This window comes from Gymnodraco acuticeps, unplaced genomic scaffold, assembly GCF_902827175.1.
Source record: "Gymnodraco acuticeps unplaced genomic scaffold, fGymAcu1.1, whole genome shotgun sequence".
Classification (NCBI taxonomy): domain Eukaryota; kingdom Metazoa; phylum Chordata; class Actinopteri; order Perciformes; family Bathydraconidae; genus Gymnodraco; species Gymnodraco acuticeps.
The window spans coordinates 905710-912267 of NW_022992177.1; positions in this window are offsets into that span (position 1 = coordinate 905710).

The window sequence follows — 6558 nt, forward strand, 5'->3', positions numbered from 1 at the left end:
TATTCATGTATTTTTTCTTTTAATGTTTCTTTTATTATCTTTTACTGTTTTTAAATGCCTGAATGTCTTTCATTTTTGTAAAGCACCTTGAATTGCCTTGTGTTGAAAGGTGCTATATAAATAAACTTGCCTTGCCTTGGATCGAGGTTGTGCTTTTTAAGAAGCGGTTTTATCACTGCTACTTTGAATGATTGTGGAACATAGCCTGATAATAAAGACATATTCATAATGTTTAATAAAGAAGTGCTACAGCTTAGTTGGAATTGGGTCTAAGATACACGTTGATGGTTTAGAAGAGAGAATCATTGAATTTAATTGTTCACGGTTTATGGCTGAAAAGCATTCTAGTTTACTATCTAGTGTAATATTAGAACTTACGTTTCCGGGAGCTGTTGATAACACTATACTGGTCAAAGGCAAGAGGTCATTAATTTTGTTTCTAAGAGTAACAATGTTATCGTCAAAAAAGCACATAAAATCATTACTACTGAGTGCTATGGGAATAGAAGGCTCAATCGAGCTATGGCTCGCTGTCAGCTTGGCTACAGTGCTGAAAAGAAATCTTGCATTATTCTTATTCTCATCTATTAATGAAGAGTAGTAGGCTGCTCTCTCTTTACGCAGTGCTTTCTTATATTCATAGAGTAATATCCCAAATTAAACGAGATTCTTCAAGTTTAGTGGAACGCCATATCCTTTCAAGTTGTCTCGACTTTTGAGGGTTTCGGCATTATGCCATGGAGCTAATCTATGTTGTTTTATTTTCTTCTTTTTTAAAAGGAGCAACAGTCTAATTTTATTCGCAGCGCATCTGTAGCACTATCAACAACATGATCAATTTGGGGTGGTGTACATTTTGTATAAGTTTCCTCCCTTACATGCAGACATGCTATCGAGTTAAGTATTGGTGGAATCTCTTCCTTAAATTTGGCGAAAGCACTAACAGGTTTCTGCTGCAGGAGCTTTTGACTAATGCTTTGTAGTCTAGTAACAGTACTTCAAAAGTTACTAAGAAATGGTCGGATAAAGCAGGATTATGCGGTTCGACTAATAGTTGCTCAATTTCAATACCATAAGTCAGAACAAGGTCGAGAGTGTAATTATAGAAGTGGGTTGGTTTATTTACACTCTGACAGAAACCTATATAGAGTTAAATGCAACAGTAAGGCTATTTTTTATCATCGTCAACATGAATATTAAAGTCACCTACGATAATTACTTTATCTGTTTTAAGTACCAAAGTTGATAAAAACTCAGAGAATTCTGATAAGAATTCTGAATAAGGACCTGGTGCACGGTACACTAACAAATAAGATTGGCAGCAAAGTTTTCCAGGTCAGATGCGTAAGACTAAAAACGAGGCTTTCAAAGGAGGTATAATTTAATTTTGGTTTAGTATTGATAAGTAAACTTGAGTCAAAGATTGCTGCAACTCCACCTCCTCGGCCCGTGCCTCGGGCAATATGAGTATTGATATGGCTGGGTGGAGTGGCCTCATTTATGCTGACATATTCTTCATGTCTCAACCAAGTTTCAGTGAGACAGCATATATCAATATTATAATCTGATATTAAATAATTTACCAATATTGCTTTAGATGCTAGAGATCTTATGTTTAAGAGACCACATTTAATCTTCCTGTTTTGTTGCACTGTAGTAGTTGTTACATTTACTTTTATTAGGTTATTATATATGACACCTCTATTAGGTTTTACCTTAAATTGTCCTTGAGTAGACACACACACCGCTAATATCGGGTATTTTATTGGGTTCGGGATTCCTATGGATGACTGCCTAGGAGAGAGCGCAGAGAAGCGTGTAAGACTGCGACTCCGCCTCCTGGTCTCAACTCCAGTTTGTCATGGATTAAGTCCACAAAGCCCTGAAATGTTTGCCGAAATGAGATCTGCACCATCCAAAGTAGGATGAATGCCGTCTCTCTTAATCAGACCAGGTTTTCCCCAGAAGGCTGTCCAATTATTTACGAAGCCCACATTGTTTGCTGGGCACCACCAAGACAACCAGCGCTGAAATGATGACATGCGGCTATGTCATCATTGATCAGATTGGGGAGGGGATCAGAGAAGATTACGGTGTCCGACATTGTTTTAGCATAACTACACATACTGCATTATTTTACATTGAGGGGAGACGCTTACCCGCATCAGCTTTTATTCACCTCTTACACGGAGCAGTTTTATTCCTTAATGATGAAATATCATGTTAATAGTATATTTGCCTGTGCTGAATTTATTCATCTCAGAGGGTGAACAGTGTTTTGATCCAGAGGGTAAAACTGTCCAACAGTCCTGAATTTATCCCATCTGGTAAATCGTATATCGATGTTGGGTTATACAAGAGGTTTGGATCAATTAAACTTGCATGTGTTGGTTTTATAAAAGGTGTAAATACTGTTTTCAAAGCATGTTTGTTCATGCATTCAGCTGAAGCCAGTCAACACCTACTTTAATTTAAAACCTGAATTCATTAGAATTCATCTTTTTTAATTAAGTTATTTGTATTTTCTTCTGGCTGAGACCTGTTTGCACCATATATAAAAGCTTCCATTTTCTATACCTTTTTTAATTCTTAACACCTAGTACATTGTTCAGCTTGTGAAATATTAATATTTTATATTTCACAAAATATGATTAGGCTTCTCTTGAACTAATCATCCTCTGTGTTTTAAACTGAGAAGTAAAATGCCTTTAAAATCTGAAGTAAGCCTGTGTTTGGGTTAATGATTTTCTCCTCAGAACAAATAAGTGCCAGCTTCTCAAAATAGCTCTTGGCTGAGGAAAAAAGGAAATGTAATTATACTTGAAAGACGGGAGAGCTTTGTTTTGCATGAAAAGAACAGCTACAGTGCTAAATATTTAGTTGGACCCCAGGTAGATTCACAATGTGCCAACACCTCTGAGAGCTCCTTCATATCAAAAGAGTATTTTCATTTGCTTAATATTTTTTGATTAGACCCATTTACGCAGTCTGTATGGAGTGTTTAGGAAACACACTTCCAAAGAGCCTTTGGATTAATGACCGTGATTGTGTACCACAACGAGATCCCCCCTGCTTCTGGTTTTCTTTATTCTCAAGTCTAATCATTCATATTATGTGGAAGTTATTCTGTGGACAGGTAATTCGGTTTGTGCCCTGAATATTATTGGATTATTTGGTTCTCTAATTTTCTCAAGGATCAGACAGAGAAATAAAGATTAATCTCAAAGTAAAGGATGAGTCAAGAAAAGTATTAATTGGCTGTGCCTTTGTCTGGTCAGGTAGAGGACATGACGGTTCGTCTGCAGACAGAGACAGTGGAGTGGAAAGAGAGACTGCATTTAACTAATACCTGACCTTTGCCTCATTCCACTTTAGAGCATGGTGTACAGCTGAGCATCATGGGAGTCTTGATAAATAAACAGCCAAAGCACAGCTGACTGACTTTGTGTTTACATGTGACAGAAAGGGCGGCCAGAAGAGTTCAAACTCAGATACGGTACATTATATGGAGGTTTTACCTTCTGGGTGAAATACCTTCAACCTGCCCTCCATTTTCTAACCCCTCTTTGGAAATTTCCTCTTTTCTTCCTGTTGTTTAGAGATGGAATACCTATTATTTGTATTGTCTACTAATTTGTCAACTATTCTTTCAATCAAAGGGATAGTTGTTCTGTACTTTACAGTATTAATGTCTTACGTCAGAAAATAGTGAAAGACGCCGAACAGTGTTTTGTAAGCCAAGGATGACTTATTTAAATGTCATGTTTGGTCTATAACTCCATATATAATCAATTTACTGTCTTAGGGGAGTAAAGAAATTGGAAAATAGTCACATTTGAGAGGATGTTTGACTTTTTGCTCAAAGAAATTACTGATTTATGGATGGTCAATAGTTGCAGACTAATTAAATAATTGACAACTAATCTACTATCCATTTAATCTCTACGGTAACTGCTTTTATGCACCTGACACTATTGATTGCAGTTAGTGTTGGCACATTCTTGTTTTGTTTTTTTCATGGAAGTAAATGTCCTTCACCATTTCCCACAGTCTTCCTGTTCTGATGTCAGTTTTCAGTTCTCTCAGCCTGCTGGCAAAAAGCCTAAGTAATCCAGTCCTTCAAATTAAGCAAATATTATACTTTTGCGCATAAACATCAAAACCCTGCTTCTTGAGGCAAGGATAAGATGGTGAATATATTTATAAAGCTATATGATTATCATATGCCAGAGACATCTAACACTTTTAAACAGCCTGGGATTTTAGGATGTGAAGTGAGATTAAGCACAGCTGGAGAAATGTAGACTGCTAAGAGGGCCGTATATGATTAGTTGAAGAGGTGGGATGTCTGTGAGGAAGCTGATAACAAGACCTTGGCGTCCCCAAGGTCCACTGAGGTGATGCGTACGTCGAGTTGATCTGCAGCTCCTCTTCACGGATATTAAAAAGGAGATGTATTGTATTTTTCTGGATAAGGAAATACAGGCAGTCTATCATCGGTAATTAATTTCAGCGGCCTTGATCCAGAACCCTGATTTTTCTTCTGTGAAAAGGAAACATTTTCTTTTTTTCAGTGGAACAAAAGGGAGCTGATGCACTTTCATATCGTCTTGTTGGCAATATATATTATCTAACAAACCAAGGGGAGTGTGCAAAATTCCCCCTTCTTCATGCTCAACAATCAAACACCCATTTGGTTTCTGCAGGTTGGGGGTGGAAGAAGAATGTGGTTTGTTTGACAGGTTTGAGTGTGGGCGTAGACAAAGCATCCTACATACCAGCCCCCTTATTAAAGCCCATATTGTCATGGTCATTGCTCAAATCACGTACAGCACATGAGTTTGTGTCTGCAGGCTAAAAATGTTATTGAAAAAATATAATAAATGGAAATAATGAGTGAAAACATTTTCCAAACATGATTTCATTCTCCAATCTTGTCGGTACTAGGTGTTGGTGAAACCATTTGTATGCATGTTACACCATACATCTGGCCTATTTCTGTCTTTTAGGACACCTGTACTGTTCAGAATATATTTAAAAAGCACAACCAAAACAGGTAATCTATCCTGCCTCTCTTCTACAGCAGGAGTGTCTCATTCTGAGGGCATCCATGCAGGACAGATAATGAAATTGACCACACTCCATACGAGTATATATAAAAAGTTTTATAAATGGATGTCTTATCCTTCATAATATGCCCACACATGTCTTCTCACAGCAGGCTATCAGCCTCCTACCCATTTCTATTTCACAGATTGCCCCTGCCTGCCACTTTATCTGTAAAATCCACCCACTGCAAATGTCCCAATTTCATTTATATGTCCGGTGTCCTTATAAACCCCTAGAAGGTGGATGTCATAAAAATGCATGCAGGTGAAAAGTGCCACTTCAACATGACAACAGACCTGATTTCAGATCTGCTCCAATACCCTTTATTGGGTTATTCGAATGACAGAGATATTTAATAAACAACAAGACCCATCTGTTGTGTTGAAAAATAAAGGTTTAAATGAAACTTTATATGAATGACTACAAGTGGACATCCTTAGACATTTCCGAGGCCATAATCTGCAGCCAAAAGTCACTTTTAATTTGTTGTACATAGAAACAACACAATGCTTAAGACATTAAGTCACTAATGCTTCGGATCACTGTCTTTCAAGCCGAGCAGTCGTATGTACTTGCCATCTTTTTTTGCTGGATTTTACACGAACATCGGTTAGTTTGCCCGAATGGATCAGTTCTCATTCTGAGCAAAGACTCAATTCTTTCATATAAATCAGAAATGTGATGCTGACAGCCTCAATATATCACATAGGACTTTATGAAAGTAGCCTAAATCAGAATACAAAATTACAGATTCAGTGCTTTTGCTTCAGGTCAGGATTTCAAAATAGATCAGTATCACACGGTAGAAGAACAAGTAGAATTTGTTATAAACCTGCAGTTTGAATGCACTGTGTGATGTTTTTCTAGAGAACTGTGTGAGTTACAACCTGTGTTTTATGATTGTGTGCTACTCCTTCCTGCCAACCTCTGAGGACTTTTCACTTCCAACACCTTTCATTTCGCTTCTGCCTGCAAATCCTCATAGGTCCTTTCCCCAACACTAATTCAGCACCTCTGTTCGACACTGAGGAGCTTGTTTTATTAGCACCTACGTGAGTAACCCTGATGCTGTTACAAAAGCAATCAAAGAAAAAATAACCCTGTTTCTGCCATGTGGGCTCTGAAGACAGAGTTTTGAAAATTATATACCTGTTACTGCTGTGCAATAATAGGAAAGGATTTATGTTGAACTACAGGGCGGATATTAAGGAAGCAGTAGGGCTGTACCCGAATAATCGTTCGTTGGAGAACTATTCGGGTTTCAATTTCGCTATTTCCCCCATTTTTTTTTCAAATTGAAATCTCCAATATCAACGTAAGAGCTTGTGCCTCTTCGGGGGTGCTACTGTAACACACACTTAACCATAAACGTTAATTATTTCTTCTTCTTCTTCTTCTTCTTTCTTCTTCTTCTTCTTCTTCTTCTTCTTCTTCTTCTTCTTCTTCTTC